The sequence below is a fragment of the Canis aureus genome, chromosome 26 (genome assembly GCF_053574225.1).
Source record: "Canis aureus isolate CA01 chromosome 26, VMU_Caureus_v.1.0, whole genome shotgun sequence".
Classification (NCBI taxonomy): Eukaryota; Metazoa; Chordata; class Mammalia; order Carnivora; family Canidae; genus Canis; species Canis aureus.
The window spans coordinates 28,783,084-28,806,393 of NC_135636.1; the positions used below are offsets into that span (position 1 = coordinate 28,783,084).

Below are 23,310 nucleotides of genomic sequence, written 5' to 3' on the forward strand. Positions count from 1 at the left end.
TTAAAGATTTATTTATTTTAGAGAGAGACTGAGCGGGCGAGCATGGAGGAGGAGCAGAAAGAAAGAAGCAGACTCCGCTGAGTGCACAGCCTGATGCCTAGATCCATTTCAGGACTCTGAGATCATGACCTGAGTGGAAATCGAGAGTCAGGCTTTATCACCTGCCCCACCCAGGTGCCCCTTTGATTCTTATCTACAAAAGGACAAGAACCAAGCTAAAGCTATGATTGATTATGAAACAGCAGTACCTCATGTTAGCTAGGAAGGAAGAAATTTGTTTTATGTGCATGTGATTGGGACACGGTTCTTTGTTTGTTTGTATTCAGACATGATTATGGAGTGGTGGTTTTGTCTTAATCCATCCTGGTCAGTGTCTTTGATGTTGGTGTTGCATGAAATTGTTTATGATCAACAGGCAACACCTACCAGTTGATGGTACCAGCCTAATTCCCATTATCAGAGGCTGTTTTTCTCCTTTTCACTGTGCTTCATATGACCTAAAAATGTGCTATGCTTTAGGCCTCAAAACAGCTATGTGAGACAATCCACAGATATTTAGTACTCCCCATTAGATACTAGTCCCTAATCTAAGCATGGCAGGTAAAATTAGGTCCCTGCCTCCAAGGAATTTACAGGTTATGAGAATACTTTATTGCCCCTTTTTCTAAATGAGGAAACTGTGCTTTCATGGTGTGGAGTAATTAGTCTAAAATCATACAGCTAGCAAAACAAGGAACCTTGTTTTGGGCATCTAACTCCAGACAATTCTGATGTCAGTGTCTGCCACTTTATCACCTTGAGAGTTTGCATCCCTAAGGAGGCTCTAGTGCCTCCTCAGTAATCTTCGGCTATTGATATCTGTTTATACCTGGGTTTCTCAACAGCAGCATTATTGACATTTGGGGCCAGTTAATTCTTTGTTGTTGGGGGCTATTTTATGCCTTTTAGGATGTTTAGCAGCATCCTTGGCCTATCATGTCAGTGGCACCTTACCCTCATTTTGACAATCAAATATGTCTCCAGACATTACCATATCACCCATGTTTGAGAGTCACTGGTGTATACCATTTATATCTTGGGTCTTTGAGAGGTAACAAATTTGAGGGGCATGAGAATCCCTAAATCACTTTGGGGAAATCTTAGAGAAATAGTGTGGCCTATTTCTCAGGTTCTGAAAAGCCTGTTCAACTAGAAAAATGAAGACTAAAACAAAGCATAGACAAATGAAATGGGGAGAAACAAAAGGAGATGAGAACAAATCAAAGTGGAGAGGAGCTCATAGGAAATCACCCTTACGTTATTCAGCTCACACAAAGACACAAAAAACCTTTTTTTTTTTTTTTTTTAAGATTTTATTTATCCACGAGAGACACAGACAGAGAGAGGCAGAGACACAGGCAGAGGGAGAAGCAGGCTTCATGCCGGGCGCCAGACCTGGGACTCGATTCCTAGTCTCCAGGATCAGGACCTGGACTGAAGGTGGCGCTAAACCGCTGAGCCACCCAGGCTGCCCCAGACACAAAAAATCTTAATGTGGCCTTATAGTACCTCTGCTTCCTGTTTGAGAAATGCTATTATGCTTAGTAAATAGTCTTGGTCACTTTTCTGCAAAAGCTTTTCCTTTACAGCATGGTCCCAGGTCTGACCTCCCTGAACTGGCTACTTGCAAGAGACTCTTCAAAGATTTTAGACATCCCCCAAGGTAGTAGTTTGTTTTCCAGGAAAGCCAAGATCCCCTGGGAAGCTGGCAAAAATTACAAAGCTTTGATAGCTAAGTTTTTCTAGATTTTCCAAGAGATAGTTTTACTTAGACTAAACTAATAAGAACATCAACACAATCATTTGTATCTTCCTAACCTCTTTCATTAGGAACTTCTGCAAAATACATAGTCATCTATTAATTTTCTTCTCATTACAGTGAGAGAATCATTATGATTTTTCTGTTTAATACATACAGAAGGCAAGTTATAGAATCCACAAAAATGGTAAGAAATCCAGAAATAAACTATTGGAATCTTCATTTGGGGCTATTCTTGATGCTCAGCACCACTCCAGATCTTCCGCTGCTCAATAGTAAGTAATGATAATTCTTTACAGAAGAATATACTAAATTTTATGTTTTCATGGGCTTTAAAATAATCCATAGTTTCTTCTCTTGACCAATAAAATAGCAGGCCTATATAGGCTATGAATTAAATAAAATTAAATAGTGGTGATAGTATTGAACTGGAACCTAGATCTCATGATTCTTAGTCCAGTACTCTTTCTACTTGGTAGGCAAGCCCATATATCCTTGTAGTGATACTTAATTTACAGAGAACATAAAATATTATTTTTTTAAAGATTTTATTTATTTATTCATGAGAGACACACAGAGAGAGGCAAAGACATAGGCAGAGGGAGAAGCAGGCTTCTCACAGGGAGCCCAATGCTGGACTCAATCCCAGGATTCTGGGATCACGACCTGAGCTGAAGGCAGATGCTCACCCACTGAGCCACCCAGGTGCCTCGAGAACATAAGATATTCTAATCTGCATAGAAGTCCAAACCTATGCAGCCCTTTCATCTGTTGGTACTCCATTATGTGGGATCTTTTAAGGGTTGGCTTTGGTGAAGAAAGAGAAAAGTCACTGAGATATTAATGAAGCATCTGGTAACTCTGAAATTAAATTAACCTTTAGATTGATATAGTAGGCAGAAGGCATAGTGAGGCTCCCACTAAAGAAGCCTTAAATAGAGTTAACCTTTAGGAACTAAATTAGTAGGAATGAATTCTTAATTATTTAGCCATATGTAAAAATGACATATGAGATAATATGTCACTGAGATTTAGGAATCACCAATTCTAAGCAATTTGACCAGGCTATAATATAATGAAAATACTGTCTCTATATACTGTCGTTATATTAATGATTCCCAAATTATATTTCCAACCCAAACCTCTCCACTGAGTTCCGGCCTCACGTATCCAAGTACCTACTTTTCTACATTTGCTTATCTTATAGAAATCTCAAAGTCACTGTATTTAAAACAGAATTCTGCATATTTCTTACTGCACGTCTTCCTCATCTCATAAATTAAGGGCACTGCTGTCTACTCAGTTGCTGAAGTCAGAAACCTAGGGGTCGACTTGATTCCTTCCTTTTCCTCACCTTCTTCCTCCAGTTCATTATCAAGTCTGGTTGATTATGTGTCCAAAATAAATCTCAAATCCAACCACTTCTTTCTATCTCCACTGCCACACTATTTTGGTCTAGGTGACTATCAGGTCTTTCTTGGATACTACAACATTTTCCTCTTGACCTTTTCCTTCATTACACTTAACACAATTTGTCTAATTTATTGGTCAATTGTTTACTTGTGATTTTCATAATCTCACTTCACTTCTAGAATGTATATAAATTCCTTGATAATTTGTTGAATTAATGGATGAAAGTCCAATAGTGTTAATTTTTTTAAAAATTTTTATTTATTTATTAATGAGAGATAAAGAAAGAGAGAGGCAGAGACACAGGCAGAGGGAGAAGCAGGTTCCATGCAGGGAGCCCAACGTGGGACTCAATCCCAGGTCTCCAGGATCACACGCCTGGCTGCAGGCGGTGCTAAATCGCTGCGCCACCAGGGCTGCCCAGTGTTAAATTTTTAATGTAATTGCTTACTTGGTGTAGTTGAAGTTGGAGCCTTTATTTAGTCATATATGGTAAAAAAAAATTACTGAATCTAACATAATTAAAACCAATTATATTACAATATGTCTGAAAAAGTGTATTAGAATTGAAATGGTTTACCTGGAACCTAGAAAGAGAAGACTCTGCTTGGATTGGATTGGATTGGGTTTTTTTCTTCTTTTCGTACAAAGGAGAAATAATCTTTTTTATTATTGTTATTGAAGTATAATTAATATAAAGTGTTATGTTAGTTTCAGGTGTACAATGTAATAATTTGACAATTCTATACATAACTCAGTGCTCATCATGATAAGTGTACTCTTAATCCCTTTTATCTATTTTACCTGTTTACCACCCCCACCCACCAGTTTGTCCTCTGTATTTAAGAGTTTGGTTTTTTGTCTCATTTTTTTTTGTTATTTCATTTAGTTTCTTAAATTTCACATATGAGTGAAATCATGTGGTATATGTCTTTGTCTGACTTATTTCATTTGGCATTATAACCTCTACGGCCAACCATGTTCTTGCAAACAGCAAGATCTCATTCCTTTCTATGGCTACTATTCCATTGTATATACCATGTCATTTTTTTAGTTTGATTCATAACTTTATGTATTTTAATTCCAGATAAATACCACATCTTTTTTTTTTTTCCATTCATGTATGGATGGACACTTGAGCTGCTTCCATAGCTTGGCTGTTATAAGTAATATTGCAGTAAACATATGGGTGCCTATAACTTTTGGAATTTGTATTTTTGTTTTCTTTAGGTAAATACCTAGTGGTGAAATTACTGGATCAAGTGATAATTCTTTTTTAATATTTAATACTAATATTTAATATATCAATATTTTAATATTGTTTTCTACAGCAGCTGTACCAATTTGTATTCTCACTAACAGTGCACAAGGTTCCTTTTTCTTTTTCTTTTTTTTTTTTTAAGATTTTTTTATTTATTCATGACAGACACAGAGAGAGAGGCAGGCAGAGACATAGGCAGAGGGAGAAGCAGGCTTCCTGCGGGGAGCCTAATGCAGGACTTGATCCCAAGACCCCGGGATCATGACCTGAGCCAAAGGCAGATGCTCAAACACTGAGCCACCCAGGTGCCCCAGTTCCTTTTTCTTTATATCTTCACCAATACTTGTTGTTTCTTGTGTTTTTAATTCTAGCTATTCTGGAAGATGTAAGGTGATACTTCTTTGTGGTTTTGATTTGCATTTCCCTGATAATTAGTGATGTTGAGCATCTTTTCATATGTCTGTTGGTCATTTGTCTTTGGAAAAATGTCTGTTCAGCTCCTCTGCTCATTTTTTTTTAAGGGGTGGGAAGGGCAGAGGGAGAGATAGAATCTTAAGCAGGCTGCACATCTATCATGGAGCCCGATGCAGGGCTTGATCTCACACGACCGTGAGATCTGGACCTGAGCCAAAATCAAGAGTTGGATGCTTAACTGACTGAGCCACCCAGGTGCCCCACTCTGCTCATTTTTAAATCAGATTATTTGTTGTTGTTGTTGTTTTTTTTTTTTTTTTTGGTGTTGAGTTGTATAAGTTCTTTATGTATTTTGGATATTAATGCTTTATAGGATATATTATTTGCAAATATCTTCTCCCATTCAGTAGGTTTTCTTGCCATTTTGTTGATGGTTTCCTTCACTGTGCAAAACCTTTTTATTTTGGTTTAGTCTCCATAGTTTAATTTTGCTTTTGTTTCCCTCATCTGAATACTTAGAAAAATGTTTCTGTGGTCATTGTTAAAGAAATTACTGCCTATGTTTTCTTCTAGGAGTTTTATGGTTTTAGGTCTCACACTTAGGACTTTAATCCATTTTGAGTATATTTTTGTGTATGGTGTAAGAAAGTGGTCCAATTTCATTTTTTTTGCATGTAGCTGTCCAGTTTTCCCAGCATCATTTGTTGAAGAGACTTGTGTTTTTTCCATTGTATATTCTTGCATCCTTTGTTGAAGACTAATTGACCATATAAGCATGAGTTTATTTCTGGGCTTCCTATTCTGTTTCATTGACCTATGTGTCTGTTTTTGTGCCAGTACCATGCTGTTTGATTTACTACACTTTTGTAGTATATTTGATGGCCATGCTTGTTTTCCTCCAGCAATGTTCAGGATAGAGAAATCATAAATCCAAAAAATATTGTTAAGCTAGCCATTATAAGGCACACTTGTTCTAGAGCACAAATACTTTCTTAGGCTTACCTGTGGCTGGAATGAAATGGATTTTAAAATCATCTGACTCTTTATTTTCTGGTCATTCACCAAACAATATTTTGATTATCAACTTAAATTTCCGTAATGAATTGCTCTGGATAGCAAACGTAAATATTCTAGTCACCGAGAAAATATATTCCATGCTAGAATTTAACTCTGTGAGGGCAGGAAATTGTTAATCACATTTGTGTCCCTACAACCTAGGACATTGCTTAATACAAAGTAGATTTGTTCTATTTGATGAATAAATGAATATTAGTAAATTAGAATTACATTTATACGACATTTTCTTGTGAACTTGGTTATTGTGAGTCAGTCCTCAAGTATTTCTTCCATGAGAGATGCATTAGGAAAATCAGATTTCTGGGGCACCTGGGTGGCTCAGTGGTTAAGCATCTGCTTTTAGCTCAGGTTGTGATCCCAGGGTCCTGGGATTGAGCCCCACATTGGGCTCCTTGCTCAGCAGGGGGTTTGCTTCTCCTTCCTCTGCGCCTCCCTACTGCTTATGCTCTTTCTCTCTGCCTCAAATGAATGAATAAAATCTTTTTAAAAATATTAGGTTTCTGGGCTTGAAGACCAAATATGAGATCTTGAACTCTAGTGCTTTACCACAAGTGTCTGTAAGACTCTATTTTGGTTAACCAACTGACGGCCTTTGATGTCTCCTTCTTGGTTCTCTTTGACTCCAGTTCATCCTCCATCTAGCCTGTACTTTTATTTTTTAAAATTCCATCTTATTGCTTCCCTGCTTAAACATCAATTAATTCTCTGTTACCTTCAGATTAATAGCTATCTACAGTCTACCTCTCCAGCTCTTCTACTACTCCACTCTCTGTCTCTACCTTTCTTGCTATTCCCTATCATGTGTTATAAGTTCCAGCCACACTAAATTACTTATTATCTCCTGAACATGCTGCTCCTCTGGCTGGAATGTCCATTCCTCTTCCCAGTGAGCTCCTGCCATCCTTTAAGATCTAGCTTAGATGTTACTTTTTTTTTTTAAGATTTTATTTATTTACTTGAGAGAAAGAGCAAGATAGAGAGAGAGAGAGCAAGAGTCCAGGAGCAGGGCAGAGGGAGAGGGAGAAGCTGACCCCCCCACTTGCTGAGTAGGAGCCTGATGCGGGGCTAGATCCCATTACCCTGGGACCACGACTGGAGCTGAAGGCAGACACCCAGTCGACTGAGCCACTCAGATACCCCTAGATGTTACTTTTAAAAAGAAGCTTAGGGCACCTGGGTGACTCAGTGGTTGAGCATCCGCCTTTGGCTCAGGTCCCGATCCTAGGGTCCTGGGATTGAGTCCTGCATCAGGCTTCCCAGAGGGAGCCTGCCTCTACCTCCGCCTATGTCTCTGCCTCTCTCTTTGTGTCTTTCATGAATAAATAAATAAAATCTGAAAAAAAAATAAGCAGCTTATTGGGGTGTCCCAATATATGGTTTGTTGAGTGTCCAACTCTTGATTTCAGCTCCAGTTGTGATCTCAGGGTCTTGAGATCACGCCTATAGTCAGGCTCCCCACTCAGCAGGGAGTCTGTTTCTCTCCCTCTGCCCCTCCTCTAGCTCCCCCAGCTTCCCCAGCTTCTCTGGCTCCCCTGCCTCCCTTATCTCCCCTGTTCTCTCTCTGTCTTTCTCTCTCTAAAATAAATAAATAAATCTTTTCAAAAAGATGAAAGAAGCTCATGACTTCTCTAGAGGGTAAAAGCAATTTCTTATTTTCTACTTATCTTCTCTCATTACTACAGTCCTTATATATTGTAGCTATCTTTGAAATCATGGAGGGCAGGATCTATGTCTTATTCATCTTTCCTTGCTTCCTCAATGCCTCAGACATGTTTGTGAATGAAAGGACCCATATGGAGTGATAAGTATGAGTGCTAATAACTAGCTTGCAAGAGCTTTAGTTTCTTAAACATAATCTCCTTCCGAAGGGAAAATGGGAACTTCTCAACTGTATTCTATTTGAAACACTTGGGTATGAGCATAGTCTGGAAAGAAATGTGCTTTACACACTCTCTTTGTGAGTCACCATAAAGGAGATTATCAGTCTTCTTGACATATCAGCTGGCTCTTAGAAAGGACTGACTCAGTACACTATGTATACACTCAGCACCTTGAATTTTCATTACTCATTGCATATCTTACTTTCTTGCTCTTGAGAGATTTTGTAACCCCAATATGTGGCACAGTGTCTAGCACTTATAGGAAGCACAATAATTTATTGAAAGAATGTATGAAAAAAAAAAGAAAGAATGTATGAATTAATAAATGAAATTTAAAAGTTAATTTCCTCCTCTCTTCTCTTGGATAACTTAAACCTTCCCTTTAAAAATGTTTATGAGAAAAAATAAAAATAAAAAATAAATAAAAATAAAAATGTTTATGAGGGGGGCAGCCCGGGTGGCTCAGGGGTTTAGTGCCACCTTCAGCCCAGGGCCTGATCCTGGAGACCCTCCCTGCATGGGGCCTGCTTCTCCCTCTGCCTGTGTCTCTGCCGTGCTCTCTCTCTCATGAATAAATAAATAAAATCTTTAAAAAAATGTTTAAGAGGGACGCCTGGGTGGCTCAGCAGTTGAGCATCTGCGTGCAGCCCAGGGCATGATCCTGGAGACCCGGGATCGAGTCCCACATTGGGCTCCCTGCATGGAGCCTGCTTCTCTCTCTGCCTGTGTCTCTGCCTCTCTCTCTGTCTCTCATGAATAAATAAATAAAATCTTTTAAAAAAATGTCTGAGTTGCCACCTGCTCTTTAAAGCCTTTTCTAATCATGCTCTGCTGTAATTTTATATAGCATATATTATTTAAAGAGTTTAATTTTATTTATTTATTTTTTAAAATTTTTTTTATTTATTTATGATAGGCACACAGTGAGAGAGAGAGAGGCAGAGACACAGGCAGAGGGAGAAGCAGGCTCCATGCACCGGGAGCCCGACGTGGGATTCGATCCCGGGTCTCCAGGATTGCACCCTGGGCCAAAGGCAGGCGCCAAACCGCTGCGCCACCCAGGGATCCCCTAATTTTATTTTTTTAAGCAATTTCTAACCGAGTGTGGGTCTCAAACTCACTATCTTGAGATCAAGAGTTGCATGCTCTTTCAACTGAGTCTATATTATTTAGACTATTCTATCTTGCATTTTTATTTATTTTTAAGTGCATATATCCTTTCTTTCCAGCTAGATTGTAAAATCCTTGAGAGCAGGGACTTTGTGTACTGTTGCATCCTATAGTAGTGTCTTAAATCTGGTAGGATTTTAATGCTGTAAGTTGTTGGTGATGTTATCCAGTGTCACGTCATCTCAGAAGACTACAAAACTCTGCAGATAATTACAGAGTGAGACCATCTCACACCCATTAGGATAGCTATTATAAAAAACAAAGCAAAACAAAAAACAGAAAAGGACAAGTGTTAGGATGTAGAGAAATTGGAACCTTTGTGCAATAATGTAAAATGGTGCAGCTGCTATACATAGCTGTTCTTCAAAACAGTATGATGTCCCTCAAAAAATTAAAATGACCATATCATCATATCATCTAACAGTTCCACTTCTGGGTGCATACCCGAAAGAGTTGAAAGGAGAATTTCAAAGAGATTTTAAACACCCATGTTTATAACAGCATTATTCACAATAGTCAAGAGTGGAAGCAACCCCGAGAGTCTGTTGGTAGATGGATGGAAAAACAAAATGTGTTTTAAAAAGGAAGGCAGTTCTGACACATATTGCAACATGGATGAACCTTGAGGGCATTATGCTAAATAAGCCAGTCACAAAAAGACATACTATATGCTTCCATTTATATGAGTACCTAGAATAGTCACTCTCATAGAAACAGAAAGTAGAATGATGGTTGCCTGGGGCTGGGGGAAGAAGGATAGAGAGTTGTTTAATGGGAGTAGAGTTTCAGTTTTGCAAGAGGAAAAGAGTTCTGGAGACTGGTTGTACAACAATGTGAACGTACTTAACTGTACACTTAAAAATGGTTAACATTGAGGCACCTGGGTGGCTCAGTCGGTTATGCATCTACTTCAGCTTAAGTCATGATCCCAGAGTCCTGGGATTGAGCCCTGTATCTGGCTCCCTGCTTGGAGGAGAGCCTGCTTTTCCATTCTGTCTGCCATTCCCCATGCTTGTGCACATGCTCTCTTTCTCTCTCTCTATCAAACCAATCAATCAAATCTTTTTTTTTTTAAAGGCTAACACTGCAAAATTTATGTTATTAAAAAGAAATAGAGCACTGAGCAGGAAGTCAAAAGACCAAGATTATTCTTAGTTGTTACCCAATGACCAGTGAATCTTGTGCAAGTGGCTTTTTAACTTGTGCCTTGATTTCTTCATCTTTAAACAGGAAAATAAAGCCTGCTTGGCTTCTGGGTTTGTGTGAGGACCAAACAGAAAAAATAAAACAAAACCACTGACTCTAAAGATAATTTTTTCAACAGTAGTCTTTCCAGTATTCCAGTGTCCCTGATCTCTTTTAATATTCATCACAAGTTTTCGCATCCTATTTTGTAACAAAATATTCCTAAAGATGCCTCAGCAATAACTTTGTACCACTTGAAAGGATATGTATACTGAACTCTTACAATTTGGGCTGCTCACCTTATAATTTAGTTCCAGGAACACAACAAATAAACAGCCTTTATGAGGACTATTGAAGACCTAAGATGCTAATTACCAATGTTGTTTAGCATTTATTGAGGAAATAGAAGCTCAGGATTTTCATGTGAGCATAAGAAAGCTGGTCACAAATTAGGGAGATATAAGGGTAACATCTGTCGAGTAGCTACTAAGCATCCAGTCTCTGGAGCAGTTTTGTTACATGTAAGATCTCATTTAATCTTCACAAAAGCCTTATTGGGTTAATAATATAGTACTTATTTTATAAACAGGGAAAATGAAGCTCAGAGAGGTTAAGTCATTTATGCAAAATCATACAATGATAAACAGATCTGTATGACTGAAGCTCATAGTCTTTCTACTCTGTTACACTGCCTCTCAAAATATATTTGAATATAGATATCAGTAATATAGTTAACAATAAATGATAGTTGTTTATTGTGTATTTGTACATTTATGTCAATTATCTTACTTGGTCATCACAAGTATGGTTGGCTGTGTAGGGATAATTGTCACTACTTTACAGATAATGAAACAGAAAATTTAACTTCCTAACATAAATCAACCAATTAATGACTATAACAGCACTTGAAAGTAGGTACTACAATTCTCAGACATATGCTTTTTCCACATCAGTCTCATGAGCACAGAATTTTATATCTGAATTTTCTGGTTCTGACATTTTTTATGGAAGCAAAAGAGTGAGCATCTTGACAGCTTGACAATTCTCATTACACATGGACAGATTAAATACATCTATTCATCCCTATTCTCAAATCACTAAAACTACAGTAAATTAATATTTTTAAAGTTGTCAACCCACAAAGATAAAGTCCACAAGAATAATAAAGATAGTAGCAGATAAGCAATATTAACAGTTTTTTGGAAGATGGAAAGTTGAGCTAAGAAAACTAGATTCCAGGGACGCCTGGGTGGCTTGGCAGTTGAGTGTCTGCCTTTGGCTTAGGGCATTGATCCCAGATCTCTGGGATCAAGTTCTGTATCGGGCTCCCTGCATGGAGCCTGCTTCTCTGTGTGTGTGTCTCATGAATAAATAAATAAAATCTTTGAAAAAAAAATAAAACTAGATTCCAAATGCTTGAGAGATATTTACTAATGATAGGTAAGCAGGCTCATATTGCAGAGCACTAGATTGTCAAGAATTGGAAGGAGCAAATATCACAGCAGCAGAGATATGTGAGGGGCAGAAAAGAGAGAGATTGAAGGTTTATATAAGAAGTTAAATTACCAGGTCCTTTCCTCATCCTGTTCAGTTAAGCACTACCCCTCCATTTCTTTGGCAAAACCCTGGGGTTTATTCTGTGAAAAAAATGAACTAGAGAAGCTCCAGACTAAGGCACTACTAATGATTATAGCTGGGGAAGCTATAATCTGAAGACAGAGATCAGATGAATTTCTATATGCTGAATGATGAGCCTTGCTAAACCCTATTGCTAAATCTATTTCACTACAGGAATACTGACAGCAAAGCTTATATTCTCTAGGCAGGAGGGTAGAGATTTAATTTTGAGAGAAACTTAAAATGAATAAATCCAGAATGAAGATCTATAGATACTGATACTTGAGGATTCCCCAACATAACAAATAGGTCCTCACTTTATCATCCTACAATAATGCCCACCAACTGACAAACTTTTCCTATTAACAGTGAGCTTCCAAATATCTTTGTAGTGACTCTTAAATATGAAGGGACAGCAAAGGATCACCATTCAGATAGTTGAGATAAACCTTCACCAAGAAAGACAGCATCAAATAGAAATGGAAGAGAAAAAACAGAAACTCAGAAGATAGCAGAGACAATGTAGAGAGCAGAAGAATATATTTTTAAAAATAATAAGCATCCTCTGAGAGATAATTATAAGATAGTGTGTCCAGAAAGCAAAAGCAGGATGTTCCAAAAAAGAGCAAGCAGAGTAATAGACTGGGAAATTAAATTATTATAGCAAAAATAAACAATTCAAAGTAGTATTAATATATAAAATTGAGGAGTCTCCTGGAAAAGAGAACAGACAGAAGTGGAAAATAAGAGAGAAAAGATAATTGAAAGATGAATTCATAGGGTCATGAGGCTAATAGGAGCTCTAGAAACAAAGAAGTGCAGGGAAGAAAATTATCAAAGAAATTACAAGAAGATCTCTGATAACTGAAGGACATGAGTTGCCAGATTGACAGAACTTGCTAAGTACCAGCATAATGTAGGGAAAAACCCAAAACCAAAGCCACTATGGCACATCATCATGAAATTTCTTAACACAAGAGTTGAAGATAAAAAAATCTTGGTGATTAACGGTGTCTCAGTGGCTTAACCGGCTACGCATCTGTCTTCAGCTTAGGTCATGATCTCAGGGTCCTGGGATCCAACCCTGCATTGGGTTCCCTGGTCAGCAGGGAGTCTGCTTCTCCTCCCTCTGCCCCTCCCTACCACTTGTGCATGTGCACTCTCTCTCTCTCTCAAATAAATAAATAAATAAATTTTTAAAAGATTTTATTTATTTATTCATGAGAGATACAGAGAGAGAGGCAGAGACTGGCAGAGAGAGAAGCAGGCTGCATGCAGGGACCCCAATGTGGGACTCGATCCTGGGACTCCAGGATCACAGCCTGGACCAAAGGCAGGTGCTCAACCACTGAGCCACCCAGGCATTCCTAAAATAAATAAAATCTTAAAAAAAAACAAAAAAACCTTTGTTTTGTTCTGAGTCTTGTAGTTACGCATGTTTTTTTTAGCTACACACCTTCTATTACCTTGATAATCATTTAAAATATCAGAGAGAGGGATCCCTGGGTGGCCTGCCTTTGGCCCGGGGCGTGATCCTGGAGACCCAGGATCGAATCCCACGTCGGGCTCCCGGTGCATGGAGCCTGCTTCTCCCTCTGCCTGTGTCTCTGCCTCTCTCTCTCTCTCTCTGTGACTATCATAAATAAAAATTTAAAAAAATTTTTTTAAATAAAAAATTAAAAAAAATAAAATATCAGAGAGAAAGGAGAAAAGATTTAGGGTCTATTCAGACCTGTTACATAAAATGCATTATAAATTTTCTTTATCAAGAAATCCTAGAGGAAATTAGAAAACAAAAACCTCTCAGATATTTGAGAAGAATAAAACCCTAACTATTTAGGCCATTTTCTTTGAGGTATCAGATTTAGTTTGGGGTGTCACAGATGCTACTCTCCCCAAAATGAGAGAAATAAGATGGAATGCTAGAGCATTGCTATCTTCTGAGTTCTTATCAGTGTTCCTGGTTGATTTTTTAAAATTATGAGTTCAATGATTATCATAGATCATCTGGAATCTCAAAAAGATGTTATCCTCAAGATTAATGTCATGATACATAAGTGTTATATGTGGAATTAGGAGATCTATGTTTTGTTTTTTTTAAAGATTTTTATTTATTCATGAGAGACATTGAAAGAGAGAGACACAGGCAGAGGGAGAAGCAGGCTCTCCACAGGGAGCCTGATGCGGGACTTGATCCCAGGACTCCAGGATCAGGCCCTGAGCCGAAGGCAGACGCTCAGCCACTGAGCCACCCAGGCATCCCAAGATCTATGTTTAAGTTCCCTTTTTATGACTTACTGGCTACATTACTGTTTCTGGTACTCCTATTTCTTCTGCTTACTCTGGAAAGTTAATTACAATGAATGATGTTCAAAAAGAACTGCTTCATGCTAAGTCCCTCTAAGACTAAACATGCTCTAGTGTATTGATTAAGGATTATTCAGTCTCTCTATTGAACTATATGAACTTCAAAAGTACCAACCACAGTTAACCTTTTAACATGGCAGGGTGTTGGGGTGCTGATTGCTTATGCAGTCAGAAATGTGTATATGACTTCAAATACTTAACTACTAATAACCTACTGTTTACTGGAAGCTTTAACAATAATATAAACAGTTGATTAACACATATTTTGTATATGTGTTACAGACTGTAGTTTTATAATAAAGTAAGCTCAGAAAAGAAAATGTTACTAAGAAGATCATAAGAAAAAATACATTTATAGTACTATACTGTATTTTTTTTTTCAGAGAGGGAGAGGAGTGGAGCAGAGGAAGATCGAGAATCTTAAGCAGGCTCCATGCTGGGCATGGAGCCTAACACCGGGCTTGACCTCATAACCCTGAAATCATGACTGAGTCAAAATCGAAAGTCAGGTGCTTAACCAACTGAGCCACCTAGGTGCCTCTATACTGTATTTTTTTATACTGTAGCTTATGTTGTCTGTTTATAAGATGTCATCTGTCAGTACCTACATCAATATTGTCTTATACACTGTAGATGTTATATGTATTAGTAACACTAGACATCAAAATGAAAAGATAATGTGAAAAATTCATATTTATTTACAAGTATAACAATTCATGCGTTGATAATGAAGAAGCAACAATATGATTGCTTCATGGTAACCTAGTCTATATACTAATGAATAAATTGTTATAATTTTTTTTCTTTTTTTTAGGGGGGGCGGGGAGAGGGAGAGAGATAATCTTAGGCAGGCTCCATGCCCAGTGCGGAACCTGAGGCAGGGCTCGATCTCTCAACCTGAAATCATTACCTGATCATGACCTGAGTTGGATGCTTAGCCAATTGAGCCACTCAGGCTCCCCATAAATTTTTAAAATTTTATATAGCATGCAGTATTACAGTCGTATTCACAATAAGGTATTAGAAAAATTGTTGTTGTTTTTTTTTCTTTTCTTTTTTTTTTTTATTTTTTAAGAAATATTGTTTTAAAAAAAACTTACCTGACAGGTAAGTTAGGCTGTCACTTACCATGACAGGCTGACACGCAATTGTGAGCAAGAGAGGCATACTGTTCAGTAATACAATTTTTTGAAAGCAAAATTATGATAAGAAAACAAACATATTATTAATTTTATATTAAATATCACTTACTTCATGCCTGTGTAAGGATAGGCTATCTACTTCCATACAAATCTTGCACATGATAACCTACATGATGACTTAGCCAATAATGATGATGACACAAAAACATCTCACAGTTCTTATCTGCAGTTATATGTTCACACAAAGACACATACATACATACCGGATGAGTTTATTAACTGCACAGCAGGATGATTATTTACTATTTATTAAGTGGAAGTAGACCATCATAAAGGTATTCATCCTCATTGTCTTCATGTTGAATAGGCTAAAGAGGAGGAAGGAGAGGAAGAATTGGTTTTGCTGTATCAGGAGTGGCAGAGGTGGAAGTGGTAGAGGAGATGGAAGGGGAGGCAGGAGAGGCAGGCACACTTGGTGTAACTTTATGGAACTACATTGTAATTTCTATCTTGACTTTTTTGCTTTTCCATTTTTCTGAAAAATGTTTCTATATGGTACCAATTCTTCCTCCTTTGCTTTGATTTCAGTGCCCATATCATAGAAGGGCCCACGTCATAAAAGAAGTTGAAAGCAGTCATGAATAATCAGAACCCTTCTGCCATATTGTCTAATGTCAATTTGGTGTTAGGCACTGCTTACTCTACATCTTCTTCCTCATTGTCTGATACAGGTACAGAAGGACTCATCTCCATCAAGTTGTCTCCGTTAATTCCTCTGGGGTGGTATCTGTTAACTCTTGAATTTCTCCAAGATTCGTTTCTTGAAACCCCCCACCTTTTTTGCCATATTCACGATCTCTTTCATGATTTCCTTGACCTTTGAAGTCACACACAACACCTGGACACAGTTTTCTCTAGCAGGAATTTATTCTTTGGGGCTTTAATGACTTTCATGGCTTTTTCTATAACAACAGTGGCATCTTCAGTGGTGTAATTCTTCAGACTTTCATGATGTTCTTTTTATTGGGGTTCTCTTTCATACTGTTGACAATACTTTCTATAGAGTACTGTGTGTAATGAGCCTTAAAAGTCCTTATGACTTTCTGATCTAGAGGCTGAATTAGAGATGTTGTATTAAGGGGCAAGTAGAATACTTCAAGGCCTCGGGTGTTGAACTCATGGGATTCTGGGTGGCCAGCATTATTGTTCAATTTCAAAAGAACCTTAAAAGGCAAAAAAATAAATAATAAATAAATAAATAAATAAATAAATAAATAAATAAATAAATAAATAAATGAAAGAACCTTAAAAGGCAGTCCCTTAGTAGCAAGGTACTTCCTGACTTTAGGGACAAAGCATTGATGGAACCAATTCAGAGAAAGGGTTCTTGTTGCCTAGGCCCTCTTATTGTATAACCAGAAGACTGACAATGTTCTTTATCTTTTCCCTTCAAGGATTGCAGACTAGCAACTTTATAGATAAGGGCAGTCCTCATCATAAACCCACTTGTGTTTGCACAAAACAGTAGAATTAATCTACTCCTTCCTGCCTTAAATACTGGTGCTCACTTCTTTTCCTTACTAATAAATGTTCTTTGTGGTATTTCTGTCCCCAGAATAGAGCATTTTCATTAACCTGATATGGCAGATATCCTTTCTCCTCAATGATTTTCTTAATGGTATCTGGGAACTTGTCTGCTGTTTCTTGGTCAGCAGAAGCTGCTTTTCCTGTTATCTTGACATTTTTTAGGCCAAATCTCTTTCTAAAATTATCAAACCATCCTTTACTGACATTGAATTCTCCAGCTTTAGATTCTTCAGCTTCCTTTTGCTTTAAATTGTCATATAATGACTTTGCTTTTTCTCAGATCAGAGTCTATAGATAAGTGCCTTTCTTCTAGCAATCCTGTACCCACATAAAACTATATTTTCTTTTTTTAAGTAGTTTATTCTTTTCTTTTTTATAGATTTTATTTATTTATTCATGAAGACACAGAGAGAGAAGCAGGCTCCACACAGGGAGCCTGATGTGGGACTCGATCCTGGGTCTCTAGGATTACACCCTGGGCTGAAGGCGGCGCTAAACCACTGAGCCACCCGGGCTGCCCAAAACTACATTTTCAATACAAGATGAAAAGATATTTTTTCAGGACACCTGGATGGCTCAGTTGGTTAAGCAGCCAACTTGGTTTTGATTCAGGTCATGATTTCAAGGTCATGGGATCAAGCCCCCTGTTGGGCTCTGTGCTCTTCATGTAGTCTGCTTCAGATTCTCTCTCCCTCTCCCTCCAGCTCATGCCCTCTTTCTCTCTCAAATAAATAGATTCAATCTTTTTTAAAAAAGATATTTTGCAAAAAGCATAAGACTTTCATGCCTGCTGGCATAACTGCTGGCATAACAAATTTCCTTTTCTTTTTTTACAATATCTTTATACTGAATTCATTTTTCTTGAAATGGTAGCAACTGTAGCTGCAGACTTCAGTCTATGGCATGTATTAAGCAATTCAACTTTTCTTATAATGTCATGACTTTTCTCTGCTTCTTGGGAGCACTTCCAGCATCACTAGTGGCACTTTGTATGGGTCCTATGGTGTTACTCAAAAAGTTTACAGTATTGCACTAAACACAGTGAAAAATACACAAGAGCTGTGAGAGATCACTCTTTATTTACTAGAGAGATGAACTGTGCATGCAGAGTTGATTAGCATCATCTGGCATTTTAAGTGGATCCTTGCAACACTTGAGTTATTGAATATCAACAGGAGATGGCTACAAAACTATTATAGCAGTACAGTATGTACTACAGTTAATTTTATGGTGTTATAATACTGCAACTTTATGTTTGCTTACATTTCTTGACTGTGGATAGCATGTATAGTCTGTATGTGTGTAAGTTTTGATAAATTTTAACTTTTTATAAAAGATTTATGTATATTTTATGGTAGTAAATGGTAAAATAGACTAATATCTGCATATATTTTGTACATTTATGACATAATTTTTATTTATTTATTTAATATTTTATTTATTTATTCATGAGAGACACAGAAAGAGAGAGAAAGGCAGAGACACAGGCAGAGGGAGAAGCAGGCTCCATGCAGGGAGCCTGATGTGGGACTCGATTCCAGGTCTCCAGGATCATGCCCTGGCCTGAAGGCGACGCTAAACCGCTGAGACACCCATGCTGCCCCATGTCATACTTTTTAATTTTTTAAAAATATTTTTAGGCTACATGGTTCATCTACAAGTTTTTTCAAATTGTCAAAAATATCAAAAAATTTTTCCAGCATGTTTATTGAAAAAAATTCATGTGTCAGTGGACCCACACAGTTCAAACTGTGTTGTTCAAAAGTCAACTATATATCTTTGTCTCTGAAATTTCCCCATATCCTATTATTACTGTTCTCTGCTTCTTTTTTTTTTTTTTGGTAAAGGTTTTATTTATTTATCCATGAGAGACACAGAGAGAGGCAGAGACAAAGGTAGAGGGAGAAGCAGGCTCCATGAAGGAAGCCCAATGTGGGACTCGATCCCAGGACTCAGGGATTATGCCCTGAGCCAAAGGCAGATGCTCAACTGCTGAGCCACCCAGGTGTCCCTGTTCTCTGCTTCTAATAGGCATAATAGGCAACAAATCAGTGTTTCCACAGGTTTGTTGGCTGGTATTGTGAGGAAAATGTTTGTCATTAAATGTTCCTGTAATTTCCTATTTAGAAAGGACAGAAAGTTCCATATGCTCCAGGAAAAATCCATTTTCATTGTTAAATTTAGGCTTAAATTGGAGCTAAACAATAAAGCAAAACCAATAATCTGTTTTTTTCCAAAGAAAGAGTTCCTTAATGATTTGCATTTTTATAAGAAAGCTTTTATCCGGGGATCCCTGGGTGGTGCAGCGGTTTGGCGCCTGCCTTTGGCCCAGGGCGCAATCCTGGAGACCCGGGATCGAATCCCACGTCGGGCTCCCGATGCATGGAGCCTGCTTCTCCCTCTGCCTGTGTCTCTGCCTCTCTCTCTCTCTCTCTCTCTCTATCATAAATAAATTTAAAAAATTAAAAAAAAATAACATGTTTAAAAAAAAAAAAAAAGAAAGCTTTTATCCAACCATAAGAAACTTGGAATCATAGGAAACAAATCAAGGGTCACTGGAGGGGAGGAGGGTGGGGGATGAGGAACTGAGTGATGAGCATTAAAGAGGGCATGTGATGGAATGAGCACTGGGTATTATATACAGCTGATGAATCACTGAACTCTATCTCTGAAACTAATAATATGCTATTATGTTAATTAATTGACTTAAATTAAAATTTTAAAATTAAAAATAAATTTAATTTTAAAAAGATTTTATCTAAAACACAGGAATACTCCACAGATTTGGTAAACTTAATTCTTATTCTTAAAAAAAAAAAAAAAAAAAAACTTAATTCTTATTCTTACATCTATCCAGTTCTTACAAGTATTAACAGAAGAATTTATGAAACATCTATACAAATAAAACTATGGCATGGAAAGATGAACCCTGATGAGGGATATATAAAAAGACTTTTTATGATCTGGAAAAGTATAAACAGAGTGAGACTCAATGTGTTCAACAATGCCTAGAGTATTAGAACTTTAGATCACCTTTGGAAATTTAAAATTTGTTGATAAAAATGTTGAAGGGACAAGGTCAAGTGTGGTCCATTATTATAGACTTTTGTCCAGGTCACATGGTCCTTTTATTTAGGCAGTTGCAAATTTGACTAAGTGTACTTCTCAAGTAATACCTATTTCTCCTTTGTATCACCATTGTCACCATGAGATAATCTGTCAAATAAAAACTTGAAATCAGGCTACATCATACATAACTAAGGGAGGATGTGCTTTATCTGTTTGCTAGCCATATCCATGAAAGAAATGTAATTCATTTGGTATGATTTGTTTTAATTAACTCATGCTCATTTCTCTGTTACCTTCCTCCAAGTATTCACAAATCATCTGTTTAATTTTAGAATATTGCAAAGAATTAAAGTCACTAACTGGGCTGTCATTTCTAGAAATCGCTTTTTCCCTATGTATAATAGTTTAGGCCACCTTTACATTTTTCTAGATTCCTTATTGTCCTTGATTCCCAGTGATTACTGGCAGTAAATTCTACATTCTCACTGGTAAAATTTTTAAGAACTTTGGAATGAAATTCTAAACTAGAGGAATTGTGCTCCTTAGAAATGACCCAAGGCTTTCTTACTATCTTCTTTCCTAACTTGTACTTCAGTTTCCTCAGAGTGGTATGATACTCTTTCCATTTGAAGATTGTTCTTCTTGTTGGAGCCATCTGATTTGGTGGCTTTCTTTATTCTTCCACCTATATAATCACTTCTTGGCCTCTTTGTTTCTAGCTTCCTCTAAGTATTTCTTTTTAGGTTCCTACTTTCTCAACATACATTGCTACTTCTTTCCTATTAGATAACCCTTCTAAACAAAAAGTATCTTTGGGGCACCTGGGTGGCTCAGTTGGCTTAAGCCTCTGACTCTTAATTTCGGCTCAGGTCGTGATCTCAGGGTCGTGAGACTGAGCCCCTTATTGGGCTCCAAGCTTAGTGGAAAGTCTCCTGGAGATTCTCTCTCCCTCTCCCCCCATGCACATGTGTGCACTCTCTCTCTCTCTCTCTCGAAAATGAAAAATAATCTCTCAAAAATATATTTTTAATTTTTTAAAATATATCTTTAAGTAGACCTATTCTTTTTGAGAAATCTGTTTTCCTTCTGCAAGGTCCCTTCTACCCTACCCAGTAGTCTCAGAAAGCAATAGTCTCTTTCTTCTCTGAAACTTTATAGTAACTTTACTTATGTCTGCCTTCTTTATATTATTTGTCATGTTCTTCCTAACATTAGAGTTATCTGCATTCATTTCCTATTTACTAGAATCTAAACCTCTAAGACAAGAACCAAATTTTACACATCTTTGTGTATTCCATTAAATTTAATGCCTGTACTTAATAAATGCTCAGGAAGTGTTTGTTGAATGAATGGAATGGACAAATGAATGAATGGAGTCCTATCCGCTGGCGTGCTGGAGCTTGCTCTTATATAGGCTTTGGAGTGCTAATTGTTAAATTTTCAGAAATTTTGCTAGAGGCTGTTCAATAGTTGGTAGCTTGAAAATCGAACTATTTACACCAGTGTTTTGTTGGGGGGAAATAGAGCACTTTTTCCCCCTAAAGAGCCAATTATTGTTAAAGATTTATATTATTAGCAAACATTTACTAGTATGCCACTGGTTCCATTCCTCTGTACTAGAAAACACTATATACCTCTTTGTGTTAAAATTAAACTTATTTATGAGGCACCTGGATGGCTCAGTTGGAAGAGCATGTGACTCCTGATCTTGGGGTCGGTCGTGAGTTTGAGGTCCATGTTGGGTGTGGAGGTTACTTAAATAAATAAAACTTAAAAAAAAAAACCTTAAACTTATTATGAAAAAAAGCCAATAGACTTTCTAAGCCATCTATTCCAGTTCCAACATTTTACAGATAAAGAAATTGAGGTCCAAGAAGTGAAGCAGTTTGTGCATGTCACCTAAGTAGTGGCAAAGGTGAAACTAGATTCCTGTTCTGCAGTCTCCTAATCATTTCTTCTTTTTATGCTACCACATTGACTTCATTTTTATGTTGTTTTTCCTTGCTTTGTTCCTTGATATAACCCCAAATAAGGCCATAAGTATTGTTCTAAACATCATTTTTAAGGGTGTCAGTGAACAGAATACAGCTTTCTCTTTCCTTTTGTTTCTTTTGCAGGCAGTTTAACACATTTGTTTTTGGAGAAATAGCAGATCCTGTTCCTGTTAGGCTAAGGAAAAAAAGTTTTGCCTTTAATGTTTCTTTATTGGCCAGTTAAAACATTTAAACATTGTTTTATTGAATAAAAAGAGATTTCATTTCATTAAAACTTACCACATGAAGCTTAGGAAGAAGTTTATAAACTTTTATTGCATACTTCCCAAGAATGATTGGGAATACCAGGCTGCAACAATTTTGTTTCTTCCACAGTGGCATATAATATCTTCTTCACTTATCTCCCTTGTATTCTAAAATTCCCACCATTAGTTTGACTATCTGGAATCAAGGTGTTTGTTAAAATACAGAAATGTGGGGCACGTGGGTGGCTCAGTTGGTTAAGCATCTCTTAGTTTCAGGTCAGGTCATGATCTCAGGGTCATGAGATTGAGCCCCTCATCAGGCTCTGTGCTTAGCACAGAGTCTGTGTGGGATTCTCTCCTTCCCCCTCTGCCTTTCCCCTTGTACATGCTCTCTCTCTCAAATAAATAAATAAATAAATAAATAAATAAATAAATAAATAAATAAATAAATAAAATGTGCAAATGTCATGTAAGAGAAAATGCACAAAAAACCATTATTAGAATTTTAGAGCAATAAAAACAAATATTTTGTGACTTTGATGGGATATGGGTGATTAAAGAGAGACCAAAGATAATGTGAAATTGTCTCTAAGTATCTGAAAGACAATCAAATAGAAAAGAATTTAGACTTAGTCTATGTGTCCCCAAGATGAGGACCAGTGGGTAAAATTTACAATGAATCAGGATTAGCTGAATGTAAAGAAGAATTTTTCCATAATCTCAATAGTACAAAGATAGAGTAGACTGTCGTCCTAGGTAATAAATTCTTATCATAGGTGGTGTTTCAATCAGAAGCTGCACGATTAGGAAAGATGTTGAACTCAAGATTCTTAAAGGATACTTTTATTAAATGATCTATAATATCTCTTCCAACCTTGACACTTTCTGAATCTGGTAGGTTCTGGGGGGGTTTGTTTGTTTATTTTGAACTCCAAAGAAACTTTCTACATAGATTAAAGATTTGGAGAAATGAAGGGGAATATGGGGAAAAGGCCACTCTGATATCTCTATACCTTCTATACAGTGAGGATAATAATACCTATCATTGTTTCAAATATTGAATGGGATACTTACTACCTGTTAAGTACTTTGTA

The 23,310-nt window shown here is 37.1% G+C and overlaps 1 protein-coding gene across 14 annotated transcripts in view; it reads left to right on the plus strand.

Annotated features, from left to right (window-relative positions):
* The window catches only part of LOC144298224 (uncharacterized), a 250,004-nt gene that overhangs the window by 1,224 nt on the left and 225,470 nt on the right, over window positions 1-23,310 (plus strand). For 3 of the 14 annotated variants that reach the window (XM_077872812.1, XM_077872815.1, XM_077872816.1), the window contains 2 exons: window positions 1,958-2,073; window positions 14,563-14,713. The gene's annotated coding sequence lies outside the window, so the exon portion shown is untranslated. Of the gene's footprint in view, window positions 1-6; window positions 2,074-14,562; window positions 14,714-23,310 lie in introns of all 14 variants that reach the window. The other 11 variants (XM_077872821.1, XM_077872817.1, XM_077872820.1 and 8 more) reach the window with 8 other exon arrangements.